At 46.3% G+C, this 24,321-nt stretch overlaps 2 long non-coding RNA genes across 6 annotated transcripts in view; one reads left to right on the top strand and one right to left on the bottom strand.

Moving 5' to 3' along the window:
• LOC105092438 (uncharacterized) overlaps positions 1-24,321 on the top strand; it is a 138,312-nt gene that overhangs the window by 78,706 nt on the left and 35,285 nt on the right. The gene's annotated exons all lie outside the window — the stretch shown is intronic.
• LOC116156084 (uncharacterized) lies at positions 14,775-20,386 on the bottom strand. 2 transcript variants are annotated; one of them, XR_010381919.1, is made up of 4 exons: positions 20,198-20,386; positions 17,374-17,480; positions 15,947-15,996; positions 14,775-15,155 (listed from the first exon to the last, which is right to left on the bottom strand). It is a non-coding gene; the product is annotated as an uncharacterized LOC116156084 (long non-coding RNA). The 2 variants fall into 2 exon arrangements; XR_004139958.2 differs by lacking the exon at positions 20,198-20,386 and having other exon boundaries at positions 17,374-17,774.

Below are 24,321 nucleotides of genomic sequence, written 5' to 3'. Positions count from 1 at the left end.
CTCCTTGCCAAGAAGTAGAGGGGTGGACATGATGGCTTGCCCGTGACTATTCTAAAATCCCTGGTTCCCTAAGCTCCTGCTGGATTTCGAGATTCCAATCCCTCTCACCGTGATTTTCACTGGGAGAACTTTAAATGATTTTATAAAACCTGCAAATGTACAAGGTAATTGAGTCTTCTGTTTTATTACCCTGAGCTGCCTGGACCTTGCCTGGCCTCCTCCTCACTCACTGAGCCGCCGGAATAAAGTTGGAAGTGTTTGCGCTGGTAATATATAGGACTTAATTAACCTGGTCTTTTATAGCATTTCCAATGGAGGGTTGGAACGAACTTCTAGGCAGCTTGAGAAAAGGGAAGGGGGGCCTGGGGTGGGAGTGTGTGTGTATGTACAACACTTGATGTTGTTTTTTTTCTTTCCTGTTCTTTTCTCCAGTACTTTAATCAGCGTTTAATGACCCAGTCTAAAATTCATCATTTGGACCCAGGCACTGGCGGGAAGGGGTGGAAGGGGAAACCTGCCTTCTTCCCTCTGTCCCAAGCCCCACAGCCGGCTATGGAGTGGTCAGTGAGTCTGGTCACACCAGCCTTATTCCTAGAAACTTCCAGCAGAGGCTAATCCAGCTCATCTCAGGCAGGAGATGGTGAATGGATGTTAACAAGTGGACTCTCTGGTTGGCCAATACCATTCCCTACTCAAAGGCAAACCAACCTAAGAAGGCTTCCATAGGGTCGTGTCCACACTCCTGGGACTCAAGCCCAAGTCACTTTCCTATCCTGCCTACCCCTCTCCCCACTGCTCCCCAACATTCCCACTCCTTTCCTCTCCTAGTGTGAAGCTGTTCCTGAGCCGGACACCCTTCTAAACCAGCCTAGGAAAAAGTGACTCAACTCAGATCCACCCTGGGCACAGGGGGATGGGTTTATTACTGCCAAGGTAGCTTCAGGCCTTACAGCCATTATTTTAGGGAAACTTCCAAGAGAGGGCAGTCAGGGTAAGTGCCTTTCACCAGCTGCCTGCTCAGACCATCGCTCCACAAACCATAGCTCATAAATCCTACCCTGACGCTGCCGAGTGGTTACATCATCCCAAACCTCATGCAACAATTCGATTTGGAAATAAAAAGGCAGGTGTTAATTGACTCACTCCCTCTGCCCCTTTGTGGTGCCCCTGACCCTCGATAGCTTTTAACCTCACAGTTAATAAAAGTTTGGGGCCCGGCCCCAGCACAGTTCCTCATTCATTCTTTCATAACGTCAGCAAGTTCTTACTGAGTGGCTATAATGCACAAGTCATTGACCAGTCCCTTAAGGGAGGGGGTTAAGTGGCCAAAGATGAGCAAGAAGCATTTTATGCCTGAAGAAAGCTTCCAGAGGATGCTCACAAATTATACAGGTTTAGGCAGCAGGTGCTCTGGGCCCCCAGAGAAAGCCTGGGTGCAGCCAGAGTTTTAGAAGCATCTCCAACTCTTGAGTTGACCGCTCTTGAGTTTATCTGCCCAGCATCCATCCCTCCTCCGAGAGCACCCAGATTCTCCTTTGGGGAACCCATATCTCTTCCACTAAGTAAGTCTCTGTGTTTTTTTTTTTTTAATTTTTTTTATTGGGTTATAGTCATTCTACAATGTTGTGTCAAATTCCAGTGTAGAGCACACTTTTTCAGTTATAGATGAACATACATACATTCATTGTCACATTCTCTTTCACTGTGAGCCACCACAAGATCCTGTATATATTTCCCTGTGCTACACAGTATAGTCTTGTTTATCTATTCTACATTTTGAAATCCCAGTCTGTCCCTTCCCACCCCCCATCCCCCTGGGAACCATGAGTTTGTATTCTGTGTCTATGAGTCTGTTTCTGTCTTGTATTTATGTTGTTGTGTTTTTTTTTTTTTTTAGATTCTGCATATGAGCGATCTCATATGGTATTTTTCTTTCTCTTTCTGGCTTACTTCCCTTAGAATGACATTCTCCAGGAACATCCATGTTGCTGCAAATGGCGTTATGTTGTCGGTTTTTATGGCTGGGTAGTATTCCATTGTATAAATATACCACATCTTCTTTATCCAGTCATCTGTTGATGGACATTTAGGCTGTTTCCATGTCTTGGCTATTGTAAATAGTGCTGCTATAAACATTGGGGTGCAGGTGTCATTCTGAAGTCGGGTTCCTTCTGGATATATGCCCAGGAGCGGGATTCCTGGGTCATACGGTAAGTCTATTCCTAGTCTTTTGAGGAATCTCCACACTGTTTTCCACAATAGCTGCACCAAACTGCATTCCCACCAGCAGTGTAGGAGGGTTCCCTTTTCTCCACAGCCTCTCCAGCATTTGTCATTTGTGGACTTTTGAATGATGGCCTTTCTGACTGGTGTGAGGTGATACCTCATCGTGGTTTTGATTTGCATTTCTCTGATAATTAGTGATATTGAGCATTTTTTCATGTGCCTATTGACCATTTGTATTTCTTCCTTGGAGAATTTCTTGTTTAGGTCTTCTGCCCATTTTTGGGTTGAGTTTGTTTTTTTCTTATTAAGTCGTATGAGCTGCTTATATATTCTAGAGATCAAGCCTTTGTTGGTGTCATTTGCAAAAATTTTCTCCGATTCCATAGGTTGTGATTTTGTTTTACTTACGGTTTCCTTTGCTGTGCAGAAGCTTGTAAGTTTCATTAGGTCCCGTTTGTTTATTCTTGCTTTTATTTCTATTGCTTGGGTAGACTGCCCTAGGAGAGCATTTTTGAGATGTATGTCAGATAACGTTTTGCCTATATTTTCTTCTAGGAGGTTTATTGTATCTTGTCTTATGTTTAAGTCTTTGATCCATCTTGAGTTGATTTTTGTGTATGGTGTAAGGGAGTGTTCTAGCTTCATTGCTTTACATGCTGCTGTCCAGTTTTCCCAATGCCATTTGTTGAAGAGACTGTCTTTGTTCCATTGTATATTCTTGCCTCCTTTGTCGAAGATTAGTTGACCAAAAGTTTGTGGGTTCATTTCTGGGCTCTCTATTCTGCACCATTGGTCCACATGTCTGTTTTTGTACCAATACCATGCTGTCTTGATGACTATAGCTCTGTAGTATTGTCTGAAGTCTGGGAGAGTTATTCCTCCAGCCTCTTTCTTTTTCTTCAGTAATGCTTTGGCAATTCTAGGTCTTTGATGGTTCCATATAAATTTTATTATGATTTATTCTAGTTCTGTGAAATATGTCCTGGGTAATTTGATAGGGATTGCATTAAATCTATAGATTGCCTTGGGCAGTATGACCATTTTAACAATATTGATTCTTCCAATCCAGGAGCATGGGATATCTTTCCATTTTTTTGTCTTCTTTAATTTCCTTAATCAGTGTTTTATAGTTTTCCGTGTATAAGTCTTTCACCTCCTTGGTTAAGTCTCTGTGGTTTTGAAAGGAGTTGAATGTCTAGGGTCCTCAGGGCTCAGCCTATGACTGGAGCTGGCTCATCAGAGCAGGTCAGCCCCCTGGCCACAGTGGTTAGTTCAGTGTTGGGCACGGGACTGGAGATGGGTTTATGAAAGCTATCGCTGCAACTCCTGGAAAGAAGCCCTTTTTTCCATTAGGGTTGGCTAGAAGTAGGCCTGGAGCCGCTAGCCACCATCTTGCTGTCACACAGGAGATGCTTCTTGAGCCTCAGAGTGAAGCCATCCCTTTACTCCCTCCTACAGAGAACCTTTAGCTTCAGGCCATGCTGTCTCCTGCACCAACAGGAACAGCTTCAGTTTTTATGTGTGTGTGTGTACTATCCCAGGTCCAACTGAACCTCTGTCTACCTTCAGCTAGTCTGTGCCCAGGAGAATTTCAAGGAAAGCAGATCTGAGAGACAGAAAGGAAAAAATTGTTGAGGATGTTGGGTAACTGGATCCAGCCCTGTGTAAGTCTCAACAACCCCTGAACCCCAGTGAATGGCTCAAGTTTACCTCTGTTTACATTTGCATTTACATTTCAGTTTCCTTAGAATTTCTGTTTGTTATCTAGTCCCTGAGTTCCAAGCTTTCTAGGTACTGGGACCAATTGGAAATCACCCTGTCCATCCCCCGACTCAACAGGTGGGACCAAGGAAACATAGGCTCCTTTTCACGTGCCCATTTGTGATATAATCAGCATTTCACAGTCAAGCCCTGACCAGAGGGGCTACAGCACATAATTTAAAGGTACTTTTTAAAAAGGCCTGCACTAGTGCCACCCTGAAAGGGAGGGCTTCCTTAAATTTGCACACTAGGCTCCTCTCACCTCACCCTAGTTCTGGCCCTGTTCAGGTTGCTGGACATCCACACCTGTCTCAAAACCCAGTGTGAAGAATTCAGAGTTGAATGCTACTGTCTTTCTTCCCCAAGAGATGGGCTTGGCTCATTCTCTGGGCCCTGTTCTGGGGCTTTACCAGGCCAAACCAAAGCAGAACCAAGAGCAAACTTATTCCAGCCCAGTATCCTTCAAAAGGGCAATGAATCTATAGCGTCCATGTTTGAGAAGAGGCTCAGGCCCAGGTAAATCAGTGGAGAATCTTCAGATTAGGGTGGGCTCAGATCATTGTAGGCACCAGATTCACTGTTGTCTTTATTTGTGTGTGTGTGTGTATGTGTGTTCGACTTATCTTAGGATGAGACAGTATTCTTTCTGGGCACAGACTAATTGGAAGTAGACAGAGGGCTGGGCAGTGGACCTGGGGAGACCCCTCCTAGGATAAAACACACACAGGAAAACCCAGAGCTGCTCACTGTGCTGCAGGAAGACAGCATGGCCTGAAGCTGCAGGCCCTCCCTTGATCACACCAACTGCTGTGTGTCCTTCAGCACAGCTCCTAACAACTCTGACCTCTGTTCCCTCAATGTGGAGGGGCTGACAATATAGGAGGAGCTCTGGAGGCAGAGAGATCTGGTTACAATCCCAGCTCTCACTCATTTGGGCCAGTCCCACTCTGAGACTTGCTTCCTCATTATTATTCCTCAGTGGGAATCATAAAGATACTTCCCTCTTCAGGTCATTTTAAGATTCAATGAGATAATGAAGTGCTTAGCATAGGGCCCGATATAATTTCTCAATTAATTATTATTAGTGTTAATATTATTCTATTAAACAAGAGGGCATATTGAAGACCAAAAGTACTGCCAAACATTGAAGTGCGAATTCTAGATCCAGTCCCAGCCCTCTGAGAACAATCGTTGTTTTCAGGTCATTCAGAAGCCACTGTGAATTGAATACCTACTATGAGCTCCCTGGGGGAAGAGCCAAGTCTCTTGCTTTTTCTATTTTTAAAAAAATTGAAGAATATTTGATTTACAATGTTATGTTAGTTTCTGGTGTACAGCATAGTGATTCAGTCATATGTGTGTATGTGTGTGTGTGTGTGTGTGTGTGTGTATTCTCTTTCAGCTTCTTTTCCATTGTAGGTTATTACAAGATATTGAATATAGTTCCCTGTGCTATACAGTAGGATCTTGTTGATTATCTGTTTCCCTTTTCCATTTTAAGAGATCTTCACCACCTGTAACCTACATCAAATTTCCATCAGGATTCCTCTCAGACAGTGGTTTTCACTCCCCTTCCCTTTCTTTTTAGTGGAGGTGCCTGTTCTTTTCCCTGAGAAATCTTACAAGGGAACTTGGATCCCTCAGATATATCACTCAGGTGACTCTTAAACCATGTACATCCTGACCGATCATTTCTTTTCTGATGTGTGTCCTTTTCTCTAGTTAGATCATCAATAGCTTGAAGTCAGGAACAGGTCTTGAACTTCTTGGTGTCTGCATGAATCTAGGTGCAGAATAGGTCCTTAGACATCAGTGTTAGGCCCAGGAGCCCCTGTCCAGGTAGGTACCCAGGCTGGACAAGAAGGGGCACTAAGGAGGTTCTCAGGAATGAAGAGGCCCTCTGACTGCAGAAGGGATCTCTTATTCTCTTTGGTCAACTGGACTCAGCAGAAAGTTCTTTCTGAAACAGCAGCCATTTGGGGATTTGGTTGCCCAAAGTCCTTCCTAAGGCCACAGATGCCCAAAGATAGCCATCCTGGCCTCCCCACCAGCCCCAGGGCTGCAACTGAACAATGTTGGCTTCTTAATAAAAACAGCACCAAAGCCAAGCCCTAGCTCCACTGGAGAAATAGCCCCGCGCCCCTCAATCCCATTAACATCTCACACCTTAATGCGGCCATATTTTTGGAAAGCCAATATGATCTGAACAGCTTATTGGTATGCAGCTCCGGGTGAGGGTAGAGGCTCCAGGGAGGGGGGCGCATTCTGCAAAGGGAATGTAATTAAGCCTCAGAATGTTCGATGTATGCCCCAAATGGAGAGCGTTTGAGGGTGCGCGTGCAAGAGCGATGGGCTTGTCTAGGTTTGTGTGCACGAAAGCTTGACCGTTGCTGGGAAGTCCCAACGTGGCTCCCACCCTCACTCACCCCAAGCCCCCATCCTAGCAGGGCCACCCACTCACCCTTTGGGTCCCTAACTTCACATTTCCCAAGCACACCCTATCGGCAGCTCTTCTCAGATAAAATACATCATCATTTGCTCCATTAGAAAATAAATGTATGGCTATATTATGGGATTTGCATTCCATTACCTTGGTTTGCATGCCATAAAACATTTATTATACCCTTGGGCTAAAGTCTTAATAATGACTGGGTGCGAGGCACTAATGTGGTGCTGGTCTTGCTCGGGAACCAGAGATTAATGCCTTTTGATGTCACCCAGCTAATAGTCGTGCTCACCAATTTGTCCCATCAGAAGACATTAGAGTCAGGCCCTGTGTGGGGGTTGGGGAATGCTGCTCAGCTTCAGCTGGGAACTGGGGCTTCCCTTTCCTGCCCCCCTATTTGGTCTGGTTCAAAATGGCCAGAATAAAATCTCAGAGTCTTCCCTCTCTAATCCTCCCCCTTCTCCCCACCCTCACCTCTATCTATCCTTGGACAAGTCCCCATCCCTGGGTGTGATGAAGCTACAATGAGAGGTTTAAACATCTGCTTTCCTGCCAGACACAGCAGCGGCAGCAGTAGCAGCAGGCAGAGCGTGTGGACACACACACACACACGAACACACACACCCTTCCCTTCTGGGTTAAGGAATTTGCCAGGTCTGCCCCATTCAGCCTCCCGTGGCAGCCCAGCAACCCAGCAGCCGTAGCAGGGGCTCAGAGCCACCCTCACCCCACAGCCAGGCCCAATCTCAGCCCTTGGCCAGGGAGACGGGCCCAGTGTGGGAGGTGAACAGCCATTTGGTGGTATTGTCGGTCCTTGTCTCCTCAGCTGGCTTGGCTCGAGCAGCCCTGGGGCCAGGCCGTGGGCGACGTCCTGGTCTGTGGTCGTTATGATTTTCTGTGGGCTCCTGGGGCCTCCCTCTCGAGGGACTAGGCCATAAGGCCAGAGATGCCCCCCACCTCTTTTGTTCAAGGCCTAGGCCAGAGGTGACCAGTCTTGTCTATTCAATAGCGGAGGCTCTCTCCTGACTGTGTAGAGTCACCTTAGAGATTAACAAAAAAAATACACAAGTCCAAGCTCCACCCATGCTTTCCAAATCAAATTCTCCAGACTGGGGCCTAGGTGTTTGTATTTAAAAACCCCATCCTTAGATGATGTTGATGTGTGCTCAGCCTTGGGGCGCACAGAAAAAGTTAAGCTTTGGGATCGGCTCCTTGGCAACCTCTCCCCATCAGGGAAGGCCTAACAGAGGTCAAGCATCACCTATTACAGAGCAGCTCAGACAGTGAGGGAAGCTGCAAGGGCGCCCAGGGCAAGAGGACAAGATCCTCCTCTGTTGCCCCAGGCAGCCCACACTCCCTGTCTGGCTGAGGGGTCCCAGACTGTGCCCCCATCACTGTGAACACCAGAGGGGAGCTCTCATCGCCTATTGCAGGTCACCAACACCCCCCAACCCCCGCCTCCATCCTACTCACCCTTCCCTGGGTTAAGCTGCACTAGGAGCAGCCTTGCCCGTGGCTGCATCCTTGGCACAGCTGGGAACTCCGAAGTCACAGGAGAGGTGGGAGCCCCTAGAATGAGAAGGGGCCTGAGCACCCAGTGCAAAGTGAATATAGGGGCACCTGCTCTAGAGAGGAAGCTGGGTGGCCAGGCGCTGCACAAGTCCTCCTTTCCCTGAAGTCCCTGCACAGGCCCCACGGACTCATCCCCTCTCCCTCCCTGGCCCTGCAGAGATGACAGTGGAGTTAGAGAGGTGAAGGGGGGAAGCTCTGGGCAGGGTGGGGATAAGTACAGGACTTAACAGTTAGCATGGCATAGGAAAGGACAACATACTGAACAAAGCGTAACCTCCTTTGGATAATAATGCAGGATATCGTTATCCTAAATGATGTAACCTGCTCTAGTAACAAAATGCACAGTGAGCTGTAATGCTAAACTTGATCTGGATTAAGAGGGGGGTGCGGTAGATGTTTAATGAGACTGATGACTTAACTATGAGGCCAGATAGTAAGGATGTGGATTTAATTTAGCCAGGGACAAGTTCGTGATATTCCCTCTCACTGGAACCTCCTGGCATGGTGGGCCACCGGGTACCACATACCACTGCACATCCCATGGCTAGGCTAGCTGACTCAAACCCATGCTGAACACCATGGCTCTTCTCTCACCTTCATGTCCCTGATAAACCACCCCCACCCCTGGAATTTTTTTTTTTTTTTTTTAGATTCTCCAATTTTGTTTGTTTGTTTATTTTCGGAGGGGGGTAGGAATTAGGTTTATTTACTTATTTAATGGAGGTCCTGGGGACTGAACCCAGGATATCGTGCATGCTAAGCACCCACTCTACCACTGAGCTATACCCTCCCCCTCATCACCTCTTCAAGTCAGTCCCCACTTAGGAATGGCTCCCAGTAGCCCACTGATTAAGTCCATCCCCCTCCTAGGCTGGCCCTACCCTATACCCAACCAACCTCGAGTGTAGTGGATCTCCAGTGCTGGGGACCCAAGAGCAGCAAGTCCTGGTCCTTGCTTTGGGAGAGATTGTAATTTACAGAGGGAGAAAAACACTCAAAAGTGTTATGAGCTTACAAATGTTATAGATGAAACACCATGAGAGCACATTGCTTCTGACCATGTACATCCTGGACGCCTGGTGCATCAGGTGGCGCCTAAGGGCAGAGATGGGAGAGGAAGTGGGGTAGGAGACGGGGTTGGTCAAGAAAGGGAACGGTGGGAGCGAAGGTATGGAGCTGGGAAGGCTTGGAGAATGGGAGAGGCTAGGTGGAAAGATTACTATGTAAAGATGGGGTCAGAGCAAGATGCACTGTCAATGTGGGGCCAAATTCTGAGTGCAGGAGTGAGAGAAAGAAAGGTCTTTGTACTGCAGTGCTAGGCAGTTTCCCTGGCTGGATTGGAGGGGCTGAGGCCAGAAGCAGGGAGCCCAGGTGGATGCCTCTGCTGGTCCAGGAATGAGGCCATAAGGGCTGGACTAGGGCAGGAGTGGGAAGGGAAAGATGAATGAAGGAAGATGTAAAGAGGAGTCAAGATGAGGCTGAGGACCACCTGCAGTGGGAGAGGCTGGAGCCACAGATCTCTCTAAAGCAGCAGTTCCCAATGGGGCAGTGCCACCCAGGAGCTAGTTTATACATTTGTGGGGGTAATTTTTTGTGACAAGGCTGGCATTTTGTGTGTGTGTTGGGGGGAAACTAGGAATGCTCTTTGCATACTGCCATATGCAGGACAGTCCCACACAATGAAAAATTCTCCCACGTCCCATGCAACTTTGAAAAATTCCAAGCAAGTTGCTGTGGACTCCACAACCCTAGGGGGCACCATTTACTTGCATGATGGAGTAAGTGGCTGTGCAGTGCACAACCTGCACAACTGGCACAGGGGTCCCAGGCTTGACAGTGATCCTGGTGGGAAAAATTATTTACAATGGCCTGAGTTTAAACCTAGCTTGGTTTTACATATATGCACAAAGTTATCTTTGCATGGTTTTAATACACACTGAATTTAGGAATGTAACTCCTGTAATGATTGCGGAGGAAATTGTCCTCTGTTCTGAACCTTCCCAAGAGTTGCTCACCATTTCAGAAATTGCCATTCATGTGGTCACAAGACTCGTGGCTCTTAAGTCACCAGCACAATCCCCCACAGCATGAGACACTGACAGCCATCTCATCATGTGGTTTTATGTTTAGTTGCAAGTATTTGACTTCTACATTGTTGCTGAACATTTGCATATTGAAATATGTATTATTTTATTATAACTTACTTTCCTTTGATTTCTCCTTTATATTGTAGTTGGGTCAATATATTGATTTTTTGGAAATGATGTGGATGGGTTGGTTATACTATCTCTGTTTTCCATCCTGGGATAGTAAATGGGGCGTGACAAACCTGGTTATAAAGGGAGGCTGTGGCTCTGATGGGCTGAGAGCTATGGTTGGGAGAATTCCAGCCTTGACAACTTCTCCAGGAAGCCTGTCTGGCCACTTTAATGCTGCAAACCTGTTTTTCTTCCTCCCTAAAGGAAGCCCTTTGTTAGACCTATTTTCTACTTTTTTTTTTTACGACTATCTCCTGAACAATTTTGTCAACTATGTCCCAATAAACATGTAAGCTCCCCAGAGACAGCCTTGACGTGACCGCTTTTTACGGCCCTGACCAGGCCCTGGAGAAAAGGGCACTGACCTGACTCACTGATCTGAAATACACAAGTCGGGTGGGGATGAGGCTTCTGTGGGTAAACATGGGAAAGGGGCATCCCAGCAAAGTAATGCAAAAGCCGGAAAACCCCATCACTCAGCATGAGAGACACCCCCGACTCTAGAACAGAGCTGTCACAAGTGTCATCAATGTAAAGACTGATTAGGGAAGAAAAAATTAGTGGAAAATCACTGAAAAAACACAGAAGCCACCCCAGTTCTGGGATGGTTGGAAAACAATGTATTGGAAGTTCAAAGATAAGGTGTTTAGGACAGGAAAAAAAATCTGATGTCAGATGGTGGCTTCAGAGCGACTTCTGTAGGCAAAGAGTCATCCTGCGTAAGTGGGGAGATCGGTCAGGCGCAGAGACAGGGTTTAGGTAAGTTAATGGATGATAGCGTCGTAAAGGGTGATTGAGGGGAACTTGGCTTCTCTGCAGGAAAGCGATGCACTTGCGGTGTCTGGAGGACAACCACACATTCCTGATGCAGCGCCTGCTGTCCTAACCTGGGGCTAAGCCCTGGAAGGAAGGAGACAATGCTGGGGTCTTCAGTTATTTCTAGGGGGCCCCCAAACTGATGCAATAATCCACTTCCGTTTTATAAAGAGAGAGAAAAAGAGAAGTGGTTAGGTCAGACACAGTCTGAGTTTTTGGAAAGAGAGTTTTTAAGTGCCTGTATATTTCAGTTCAGGGTACATTTGGGACAAAACTCAATGGGGGTACAGAGGATGTCCAGAATTCCTAAAGTAGTTTATGTAATCACTGGGGTTCTGGGACTCAGACTGCCCAAGTTCACATCTCAGCTCTATCACTGAGTAGCTGGGTGACCTTAGGCAAGTTACCTTACCTCCCTGTGCCTCAGTTTTCTCCCCTCTAAAATGGGCATAATAATATTGTTACTGAACTCAGGTTCAGCTGCTCGCTGCTTGAAAGCCAATACTTGAGAGACAAGTGTTGATAGGAAAGGAAGGTTGCTTTATTCAGGAGTCCGGCAACCTGGGGAGAAGGTTGCCTCCAAAAGCCAACTCCCCATTGCCGATCAGTGGGCAAGAGCTTTTAAAAGGGAGTTTCAGGGATGTACAGGTGGAGGGGGCTGCGTGCACAAGGACAAAGTCAACTTTGACAATCATCTTGAAATTGGTCATGTAGTGGTCTGATCTGACTCATCTTGATTGTTTTAGGTGCAATTAACCTTCAGTTCCAGGGTCAGTTTTTTCCCATTTCCTTAAGGCCAGTTCTTGGAATTGTGTAATATGGAGCAGCTTATGTCATGGCTACAGTCCGGTCATCATGTAGTCAAATTCTTGCACCTGGTGGGGGTTTCAATATCTGCAAAATAGCTCAAAGGATGTGGCTCAGAATATTGTCTCCAGCCCTTGAGGAGAAACTAAAGGTTCTTGACTTTGTTTAATGGCTAAACTATTATTATTTTGTCTTATTTGACTGTTTTGCTTTCTTTTTGCATTTTCTCACTTTTCTGATTAAATTTATTCTTTGGCTAAAGTTTTTCTACACACCAGAGGCAGGTGGAAGACCTGGGGGGATATGTCCTAGGAAGCCCTCACAGGGTCCTGCTCCATTACAATATTATTTCACTGAGTTGTAGAGATTAAAGGAGTTAGTATGATAGATGGAAATGCTTAGAACAGTGCATGGCATATGTAATGTGTGTGATAGTTATTACTCCTGAGAAAAGGGCCAAGTTTTGTTAGCTCCCACCCACTCCCTACTGATTAACCAGTGAAGGATGGCTTTGGGGAGCTAAGGGAGGAGCTGGAAGTCAGGGCATGGAGGTCAAGTGCTTTAGTCCTGGTTCTAAATCCACTGTTTAGAGTAGTAAATGCATCAGAAGTGGAGGTTAGCCCCTTGGCCCCAAAGATTCAACCAGGTAGGGGACAAGGAGTGACTATGTCACTATGTGATCTCTGCCCCCAAACATTTGATTAGAGAACATGGTGCTCAGGAGGGATACTGTCTCTAGTTTTATCTCTCGTGCATGTACCATTGCTTGGTAGCAATCCTATTGAGGGATTTGGAATCCCGGATTCAAGGGGAAGGGTACCAAGATGGCTGGAGGAAATGAAACTCAGTTACCTCACAAGAGCCCAGCCTGAGATAGCCTGGGTTCCTAGATGTGGCCAGGTGGGGGGAGCCTGCCAACCAGAGGCAGGCAACCCCTCTTCTCACCTCTCCTCTGCCAGGCTCGGTGGCCCTGGGCATGTCACCCCACTTCCCCTCTCTGCCTGTTTTTCCCTGTGTAAATACCTCAGAGGGAAATCTGAGGGGTACTGGGGAATGGTAGGACTTTAGAATTGCAAGGCATCCTAGGTGTTACAGCAGACACCGCCAGTGCCCACCCCATCCCCTCGTCCTTACCACGTTGGTGCTCCAAGCCTGACTTCCGGCTCCAGCATCTGCAGCTCTTTGCCCGAGCGCTTTCTTTAGCCGCTGGTGCACCTTTGTGCAGCAGCTCTGAAGCAGTCCTCCACCAACAACCAACAGGATCACTGTATACATATCCTAGCTCCTCCCACTCATGGATGGAACAGCTCTGAGATGTCTGTTCTAGGTTGTCTCCCAGAGTCTCCAGTGGGAGTGAACTCCAGGTACCCACAGGACTAACTTGCTTCATGACACACCTCTTATCCTTTTCTTCTCTTTCCTGATTCACTTCCCCACTCCTGGGTTCACCTCCCAAAAGAAACTACCTGCCAAAATCCTCATCTCAGGGTCTGCTTCTGCCGCACTAAGGCTGAGGTTTTCTGGCTGAACCACTTAGTGTGGCTGAAACAAGGTAATTGCCAGAACACGCCTGACTGCACGTACAGCGTGTAGGAAGTGCCTACCTAGCAGGGCCTTCGCGCAGCCCAGGAAGAATCAGAGCATTTGCATCATTCAGAAGAAGTTCCCTCCACCAGCTCAGGAAGTGATCTTCCTTCCACCCCCCACCCAGGAAATCTTGTTGGAGGTAAAAGCCCTGTGATGAGACCCCCCTCTGGCTTCTCTCTCACCAGTCGTCTGTTCCTAATAACCCAACACACGCACCGGAGCCTCTCTGACTTGATAGTGCAGGACGCTGTCACTTGAAATTAATTGCAACTAATTAAAAATGATCCGGGTAGGACAATTGCACAATGGCGCTCCAGGGACCGCTTCATTCCCAGAGGTTTGGTGGCGTTTGTGGCTGCCGCAGCCCCAGTTGGCCGGACGGGGCCATACATCATCGTGTCATTTTACATTGTTATTTCTCTGAAAGCAGCAATTTAAAAGAGTCTCAGATGAACCTTGAGCAACTTCGCACTAAAAAGAAAAATGTTACTGTCCAGGATCTGTAAAATATAACATATAGGCTCAAAGAAGCCACTTGACGTCAAAAGCGGCCTTAAGTTTGTGCCGCGATTTGCATGTAATATATAATGTTGTAGTAAAAGGATCCACAAAGCAGGCAGTGGCTGTGCGGCATCGATCCTCAGCCCCTTTGTTCCAACTGGGTCACCTACTGTTCCCGGTTATTATTTTATCACAGCCATTCCTCATAGAAGGGGACAGGATGGCATCTAACCCACTGGGTTCTAGGGACTGCCACCCCTCCCCTGATGTGATCAAGACCCAGGGATCTTCCCAATTCTGACTCTGAAAGCATTGCAAGTCCCAAGTTGGCCCTGCAAGGTTCCAAGCTGATCCCAGGAGTGGCAGTCCTGTTAGGACAGGAGGCATTTCCTAAGCTTGGAAGCCCTGCTAAGCAGCCTAGCAGCCCTTGCACCTCATTTCAAGGGCGCCCAGGCAGCTGGAATGCATTTTGGCCCTATGGACTTGAGCTACAAATCTCTCCTTTCACACCACCGGCTGTCCCACCTCACTTCTGTGGTCTCTGTGGAACCCTCTAAACCTCTCCACATCAGCTGGGTAGGGGAGAAGGAGGCATTTGAACAGAAGAGCATATGTTAGAAAAAGCATCTTCCAAAATTATTTTTCTAATGCAATGGTTCATTCCACAACTAAAAATATGAGGCGACTTTTCAGGGTACCAACAAAAATAAGAAACCTCTGCAAAACAGAAAAAGTTCAAAAATTGAAAATTAAGATCTTTAAAATTAAAAGTCTAGGAAAAATATAAGAGATTACACAGATGAGATGAGAGGGAGAAGAATGGCAAGCAGGCAGGCATACAAAGTTTTACGTAATTATTAAAATTGGGCTCTGGGCTTCCTGGAGACCATTGCAAAGAGGAAAATAAGAAACATGATTAATTACAAATGTCATGTGGTCCTGAAAGAAAAAGACCAGCTCCTTAGAAGAAACAAGACATTTTTTGCATGGACTTCCTGTGGGTCATACAGTGGTCAACATCCTCCACGGCATCCTCACGACTAAGGCAGGGGCAAGGCTTGTGAAGACCCCTACCTTGGAGATCGGGACCATGAGCTGGTGAAGTCTCCTCTCTGGGAGATTCAGGAGGTGGGGATTAAATATGCAGTTCACCAATGGATGGCTTTATTCAGGAGTGAGACCTAAGTTCGGAAGGAATAGGAAGATAACCTCATATCCAAGTTACTCTCTGTGCACAGTGTTTCTTTAGAGCAGCTCTGCTTTTATCAGAGACTGGGCAGCAGACAGTTTGAGGCCCTTGTTTCCAACAACGACCTGGGATGCAGGTGTTGTACTGGCTGAGAATCGGATCTATATATTTTAATTACAGCATATCTGCACAGTGGAATACCATGAAGCCATCAACAGGAAAAAGGGCGGTGACACTCACTGTTAGGAAAAGCTGTGTAAGGTACAGCATTTGGTGAAAAAAAAATCAAGGTGCAGAACAGTAGATATTGTATACTTCCGCTTGTATTAAAAGTTAAATAATGAAACAACATAAGGGTATAGAACATTTCTGGAAGGATACATAAGAAATTGGTAATAGTATCTAACCTTGGGGAAGAGGGAATTCACCTAAACCCTCCTCACTATAATTACATGTTACTTTTGGATTTTAAAAATAATTCTTAAAAAGTCAAAAGAACAATGCAATTTTGTTAAGAAGAATGGAGCAGATCAGTATTACTGAAAAAGTAAGATAGGAAGGGAAAATCTGGATATGTATACAATATATCAAATGTCTAAAAGTGGTTATCTTGGGGAGGTAAGATTATGGCAAACTGACTTTCAAGTTAATCATTTCTGTGATATTTTTATAATAAATATCTCTTATAATAATAATAACTAAAAAAAATCATTTTAAGTCAACCTGGGGGATTGTCAGGTTGACTGCCTTTAATGAAAATTAAGAAGCCTAATCAAGACTTACCCAAATGAATGGCCATCCCACTTCTGTTGGGCAGCGGGCCAGAAGAGAATCTGCAAACAAGACAAGAATTTTTCTTAAGGAAACAGTGGCTGTCTATTCTGGCTTATAAATTGCCATTGTTTCATGATAAGAAAATATATATGAACTATTAATTTTTAACAGTTCTGGCTACTTCCTTCTCTTTGTCTCTCCCTGACTCCCTCTGCCTCTTCTATGCCGGGTGCCTCAGGGAAGACATGGGGCAGCAGAAAGAGAAACAAAAGGCTCATCCTGGCTTTGACTTTCAAAAGCTTAGAGACAAGGACCCAGGGAAAGAAAGAAATAGTGATCAGAGGACTTTCTCACTCCCAAGACTAGAACGTGGGGAAGTGGAAGGATGAGAGGTGGGAATGCTGAGAGTATCAGGACCTACCATGGTGGAGAAGAGGCAGCACCCAGGGAACACAGAGCTCCCACTTAGAGAAGGTGAATCAGCACCCCTGGTCCACAGTCTCCATCTAAGGGCTGGGATGTGGATCCAGGAAGTCCTGGAGCCCTGCAGGGCTTCAGGTTGGAGCCGGGGGCTAGCTCCCTCTGCTCTCTCTGTGCACGTGATTCAGTCTTTTCTCTCACTGCCAGTCTTCTCCTGCTCCTCAGTCTGGATGGCTGAACATGGCTGCTTCCAGATTTCATGATGCCTTGGATTAACACCTAGAGCCAGACTGACTTCTTTCTTGATTCTTCACCTCCCTGTTCCTGGGGCCATCTGTGATTGGCTCAGCTTGGATCAGGTGCCTGTCAGGCTTCCCCAGGCATCCTTGGACCATTCTGCTGTGTTTGGAAGCTGAAGTCTCTGTGGCAATCACATTTGGGACCAGCTTTCCCCTCATCCCAGTCTTGTCATCCTAGTTTCCTTTCAGGTGTATCTCCTGAGAGTGCTCCCCAATAAACCTTCTACATGCACCTCTCCATCATCTCAGCATCTATTTCCAACCTGAGACATTCACCTTGCAGACTCTGTGTACCTATGTGATATCCTGAGTTAATGCAAAGGGCTACAGTTGCTTACCTGTCTGGAAAGTGCTTCCTTTGACAGTGTGGGAGCTCTAGACACCATTCCCAGCACCAGTCAGTGTGAAGCTGAGGAAGGAGCATTGGAATGAGAGCATTTGGGAGCCCTGGGTTCTGCCACTGGTGAGCTGTATGACTTGGCAAGTCTGTTAACTTCTCTGACTCACAAGGTTCTCAAATGCAAAACAAGGATAGGAATTTCCCATCTCCCAGGGTTAGTTCAGAGATCTGAAGAGGATCTAAGTAAAGGGCCTCAAACAGTGCTTGGCACAAAGTAGAAACACTATAAATATGTAGAACAGTTTGGCTTTCAGAGTTTCCTGCTCATCTCCATACCTGCTTCCCTCTATCCCCACAGCCTTCCCACTCTTTCCTACCAGGACATGTGTGGCCATCAGCAGAAGGACCATGTGACCCTCACCAGGAAACTTGTAGCTTCATGAACTGATATGTTCTTTGACTCTCCTCAGGGACTCTGCATATGCTGGATGAAAAACGCATTATGTTATTTTGAAAGACAAGTCATATTTTGTCATGTTCTCTGCTCAAAAGGCTTCCCATCCCACTTAGGGTCTGATACTCTGGCCCCTATCATCTTTCTGACCCTTTTCTGCTCTTCATCCTCTCTTATTTTCTCCAGCTGTGTTGGTTTCCTAGCCGTGAGTCAACACACTAGGCATCTTCCTACCCCAGGGCTTTGCCCATGCTGTTCCCTTTTCCTGGAACATTCTTCCACCTGGCTCACTCTCACACCTTCAGGCTTTTAGGTCAGTGAGGTCTTTCCTGACATCCCTGTTCCCATTTAAAGTAGCAAAATTCCCTGGGCATCTCCTATCCCCTCTCTACTTTAGCACTTGCTACCATCTGACATGCCATGGATTTTATTTATTCATGCTTATCTATCTCTATTGGAATATAGACTCCATGAGGACAGGGATTTTTGCCTCTTTTATACTGTACCCCAGGACAGGACAGTATCTGGCATGAAATACATGCTCAATATATTTTTGTTAAATGGATAAATGAACGTGCTTGTACGCTGTATGGGAAGGGGAGACTGGAGAGGGTAAACCTACTAGTGAAACCAATGGTAAATTGACATTAGCCCCTGGGAAAGGAGGGGCAGAAGGCTCCAAGCTTGGCTAGAATCTCTAAAGTTCCCTGCCAGGCCAAGGCAGTACCTAGGCTCTCTCCTGCCACCCCAGCCAGAGTGCAGGAGCCCATTGTCTATTAGCTGAGTGCCCAGCTCAGTCCCTGGCAGGCGGCAGGTGCTCAGTGGATGTTTGCTGATTGTGCCGATGCACCAAGGCGCTGGGAGATGAGGGGAAGTGGCTACACCTTTGGGCACGGGGAAAAAGAGGCTGACATATTCACCTGCCACTTGTTTCAGCCCTTGGCGTTGGCCAGTGTTTCCCAAAGTGTGCTCTGTGGAACCCCAGTGCTAATAGATTAGGGATGCTAATAGATGTTATGTGGGAAAAGGGTTCTGAGGTCAAATGAGTTTGGGGACTATTGGACAAAATAAAGGTAAATGGGTTTCCTGACTTCAGGACTCTTAAGCACTTTTAAGATGTGAATATGAATTATAAATCCAAGAGGGAGCTTATGTTTTAAAAACTTTCCCACACTTATCTGACCATGAAACTCAGTTTTCAAATAGAGCAAGGGTTCCACTCTTTGGGAAACAACGGCATAATCTCACATCTATCAGAAATGGAAGGGATTTTGGAGGACATTTAGTGCAACACTCTCTCTTCACAGAGGAGGCAAAAGATGGGAAGACCAGAGAGGGAAAGGGATGGAGTGCAGGAAACACAGCAACTCTGATGAGTTGGGACTTGGGCTGAAATTCAGCTCTGGCCTCTAGGACATTTGCTGCTTTCGGTCTTGACCTCTGTGGTTCTCAACCCTGGCTTGTCAGGCCTACTTTGCTCACTTGCAGTCTTGGAGTCACAGAACCTTGGATTTGGAAAGCCCTCAGAGACGTGGAAGTACCACTCCTAACACCACTTTCTGTTTCTAGCCCCAGCTTCCTGCTATGAGCCAGCTCTGGCTTATAACCTGTACCAGGGAGTCCAGTGCTCCCCTCTACACCACCCTCCCTGCCCCTCTGCCCCTCCCAGGTGTAGGTCTTCCTGCCCCCAAACCCTGGTTTTCAAAGTGTGGTGGTCCCAGGCTCAGCAATGTCAATACCACTGGGAACTTGCTAGAAATGCAAATTCTGTGGTCTAACTTCAGATCTACTGAATAAGAAACTCAGCAGGTGGAGGCCAGCAATCTGTGTTTAACAAGTCCCTAGGTGCTTTTGACCCCTGCTAAAGTTCATGAACCACTGCCCTGAACCATACTAACTCAGCCCAAGCAGCTCCAGGCAAAGGCCTTCCCTCAGGCTCCCCAGCCCTCAATAAGCAGAGCAGGCAACCTCCAGGATCTCAGTAAGGATCATGGAAAACCCCAGACACAAAATCTTTAGAGAATCTTACAGCTCATTGGGTTCCCACCACTTGAACTTGGTGTCACCTAAGCTCTGAAGTTAATTTACACACAGCATCATTTCATTAACTGGTCTAATTGATGCGATTTTACAAAACAGACCTGGGTGGGGGTGTGGTTCGGGGTCCTGCTGTATCTATCAAACACCTCACCTCTGAAATAAATCACAGCAGGAGGAGGGCTGTGTGAAGCCTGTTTTGGGGGATCTGGAAATGTCTGAGTCTCACCTCAGTCCACTTAAGCTGAGGTGGGGTCTTTTCAGTGCATCAAGAGAATTGCTTGGACTGAGCTTAGTAGCTCGATCCTGGTACATTTTGCTCCCAAATCGACCTGCTTCCTGGATTTCTATCAATGTGGGCATGACTCAACAGTGACCTCAGAGATGTCACACTAAATGATTCTCAGGAATGCCATTGTGCAATGCAAGGTCTGTGTGGCCAAAAGTGACGGTCCTGGGACCCCCCACTCTCTTCACTCAGAAGGAGGACAACCCCCTCTTTCCTACTCTCCACCCACTCCTGGCACTACAGGCGGACAGGCAGCCCCTCAAAAGTGCCCATTGGAAGGTTGGCTGGGATAGGGTGGGCTGCTGTGTGCTGCAGCCCTGTAAGTCTCCTGTGCTGTATCTCCTGTCACAGTCCTGTGCTCTGGGGGAGGGTGTAGATAATGTGGACACCCACTCCCCCACCCACCCACCCACTCACTCACGCGGGCAGCAGTGCCAGCTGCTGTGGGAGCCTTCCATCCATCCTCGTCATTCAGGGGCCTCTGAAAGTATGCCTGTCAATATAATGCACAGCCTGTTGAGGGGAAGTGACATTTTGAATAGTGGACACTTTTCTGGGAGCATTCATCCTAGGTCAGCCTCATGATAAATAAATACATTTGGCGTTTGAAGTCAGCAGGCAGGATACAATGACCGAAAGCTGGCACAGATGCACATACCATGAGGCTGGGTTGACGGGATGGAGGTGGGATGTGCGAGAAAGGGGGAGGGGAGGGTGCAGAGAGCAGATTTGGGGGAGAATTTATTTCCCTTCTCCCTGGCGCCTCAAGGGAAAACAGGAAGCAAAAGATGCTGCAATTTCCCTTTATCCCTGAACCACAAGAAGAGTCCCTTCTTCCCATCACCCTGTCTGCTCCGCATCTGCCCTTCTCCCCCACCAAAACCCCAGTCCGTATCTTAATTACCCCTAACAGTGCCCTAAACAAAGTATTTATAAGGCTTACTGCGTTTGTCTTCCCATTCCTATTAATAAAGTCTGGGAATGGAGGGAAGAAATATGGGTGGGTGACAGGGTTTTTAATGGTGCCTCACCTTAAATGCATTTTAAAATATGTAAATCAATAAAAAAATTATTTGTAATAGCAGCCTAAGAGTGCTGGTTAGCCTGGCGCAGAGTGAAATGCATGCTACAAGCCCTATTACCATACATCCTGGGAGCTGTAGTTAGGATTAATCTGTCAAAGGGGATGGTTTAGTGTTGATGAATATGACATGTGACCATTAACGATGTTGATTTTATCTCCCGAGATTAGCATGATTTACTTCGGATGGATAATAATGTCATTTGCTTGATGCAGTAGATCTGTTTACGAGCTGATTAAATTGTAAGGCCTTGCCTCATTTCATGCTATTTGGTTTACAGCTTCATTACCACAATCACAAAAGCTGGGGAAATGTCCCACATTCCATGTCACAATAAATCACCGCTTCATGTTGCTGGGATGGATTTTAGCAGTTCTGCCCGGCATGGACCATTCTTGGCTCCCCACTAATCTGTGATCCAGAATACGTTAGGGGGATCTTCGGGAACACTGGAATGAGAGGGGGCAGGAATCCTATCGGATCTTTTAATTGAGATTAAGGAAGTCCTTGAGTAATTAGCTGTAACAAATTACCTTATTATTTAGACAGTGAAGTCACTGTTTTTGTTGCAGGGATGATTACCGTAAATACACAGAAAAGTGACACTCAAGGAACCAGAGGGAAGCCCCCAGGCAAATTTCATTTTCACCCTGTTATCCTTTACTCTGAGAGAAGGGTGATCTGAATGCAAGGACTGTTGGGGGCCTGTGCATCAGGTTCTCAACACCCCCATGCTTCTTCAAAGTGGATCGGGAGCGGGTGTGCACCATGTACCCACAGCACAGCACCAGCCACCTTGGTACCTCGGCACCTCAGGGTGGGATGTGCTGAAGCACAGGGAAGAGAGGAGGGCGCCTGGCACCTGGGTCAGAAGAGAAGCATGTAAACCGCAGGCCTGTTCACTCCACGTGCATCCTGAGTGACCTGGCAGTGGGATGATCTGCTGTGTGCATGGGGGAGAAGGAGGGGCCTGTTTACCCCTCAAGAGGCTAGGGAGGCAGAAAACATGGGCCCAAAGTATCTGTGTTTCTAACAACACCTAAGGGTTTTTGAATTCTTACCAACTGCCAGGTTCTGTTCTCACCACAGATACCACCCCATAAGGTTGGTATTATTATTCTCATCCCACGTTACAGATGAGGAAAGTGAGGCTTTGGGTTGGAGGGGGAGGCTGAGTGATGTGCCGAAGGTCACAGAGCTGGTCAGGAGAGTTGGAATTTGGACCCAGGTGAGGGGCCCTGGAGCTTGGCCTAGTACCTATATGCTGAGGTTGTCGTTTGGCTTCGAATGAGGCCATTTCAGCAAAGGGCAGAGCAGGGGTGGATTTTCAGGACTTTTGCTTCTTACTCCTGAATTGAAACCTATGATCCTGAATGGGTCCTGTCTGCAAAGAACTTAGGGTCAACTGTAATCAGGAGCACTGGGGCCAGGTCTTAAATAGGGACTCGAGTAAGATTTTGTCATGAGCAGAATTACAGAAGACATTAAGACTGTACTTCCTCGAGGCCAGGTCTTTAGAAATAAAAAGCAATCATTTCAAAGGTGGCCTCTCTCTGCGTCTCGGCTCAGCACCTCCCCAGGACACTAATGGGTAAAGGGGATAAATTGTGGACCACTGAAAGCTCTGCAGACGAGGTCATCACATTCCAAAGCTCTGTGTAAATTAACCTCAAGTGTCTTCGTCCCTTAACCACAGCTCATCACGGTCCCCTTATGGCAGAGGCTGCAGTAGCCCTCCAATCTCCATTCGCCTTTTCCCCTGTACTAGAACCTAATTTATAATTGGTTTTAACAAGATAAGGACTACATTTCCCAGCCTCTTTTGCTGCTAGGTGAGCCATATGACTAAAATGGAAACCATTTATTAAGCATTTATTCTGAGCCAGGCCTTGTGCTAAGGGTTGGTTGGGATAAAGCTACTTAAAGTGTGAGCCCTGTCCTCAGTCAGCCAGGCTGCCAGTTTGCCCATCAGTCATTGATCTGGCCATCTGTCCTGTGCTTAATTGATCTATCAATCAACCAGCATTTCTACTTGGTCAGTGGCCAGACCTTTGTCCCATCAGGCATTGGTCCTAGTACTGAACTCTCAGGGTGCATGAGCGGGGACTTTGTCCACAGTCCTGGGATGTGTACTGTTGGATGCCAGGCATAGGGATAAGCCTCCAAGAAATCAATATACCCTCATCTTACACCATATACAAAAATTAACTAAAGACTTAACTATAAGACTTGATGTCATAAAATCCCTAGAAGAACCCATAAAGATAAAGCTCTTTGACATTGGTATTGGCAGTGATTTTTTTTTGACTTAACACCAAAAGCACAGGTAACAAAAGCAAAAATGGACAAGTGGAATTACATCAAACTAAAAAGCTTCTGTATAGCAAAGGGAACAACCAACAAAATGAAAAGGCAACCTGTAGAAATGGGAGAAAGTATTTGCAAACCATGTGTCTGTTAAGGGATGAATATCCAAAACATGATGAACTCATACAACTCAATTGAAAAAATACAAATAACCCATTTAAAAATAGACAAAGGACATGAATAGACATTTTCCCAAAGAAGACACACAAATGGTCAAAAGGAAGGTGAAAAGCACTCAGCATCACTAATCATCAGGGAAATGCAAATCAAAACCACAATGAGATATCACCTCACGCCCATTAGGATGGCTGTTATCAAAAAGATGAGATAACAAGCATTGTTGAGAATGTGGAGAAAAGAGATCTCTTTACACCCTTGCTGGGAATGTAAATTGGAACAGCCATTATGGAAAATGGTACGAAGGTTCCTCAAAAAATTAAAAGTAGTATTAAAATGAAAAGTTCCTCAAAAAATAAAAAGTAGTATGATCCAGCAATCCTACTTCTGGGTATCTGTCCAAAGGAAATGATGTAGAAAAAAAAACCCACAAAGGAAATGAAATTGATATCTTTAAAAGACAGATGCCATCCCATGTTCATTGTAGTACTGTTCACAAGAGCCACAATATAGAATCAACCTATTGTCTGTGAATGGATGAATGGACAAAGAACGTGTGTGTATACACACACACACACACACACACACACACAACACGCCATGGAATATTGTTCAGCCATAAAAGGAAATCCTGCTATTTGCAGTAATGTGGATGAACCCGGAGAATATACTAAGTGAAATAAGGCAGACACAGAAGGACAGACACTACATGATACCATATATATAGTGTGAAAGAGTCACTCATGGAAGCAAAGAGTAGAATGCTGTTTGCTTGGGGCTGGAGGGGGTGGAGGAAATGAGGAGGTGGGCAAAGTGTCCAGGCTTATAGTTATAGGGGATCTCATGTACAGCATGGTGATTATGGTCAATAATACTGTATTATATACCTGAAATTTGCTAAGAGAGTAAATCTTGAGTGTTTTCACGACACACACACACACACACACACACACACACACACACACACAGTAACTATGTG

The sequence above is a fragment of the Camelus dromedarius genome, chromosome 8 (assembly GCF_036321535.1).
Source record: "Camelus dromedarius isolate mCamDro1 chromosome 8, mCamDro1.pat, whole genome shotgun sequence".
In the NCBI taxonomy this organism is placed as follows: Eukaryota; Metazoa; Chordata; class Mammalia; order Artiodactyla; family Camelidae; genus Camelus; species Camelus dromedarius.
Note: the sequence above shows the minus strand (reverse complement) of the source record. Positions and strands in the feature narration are given on the sequence as shown.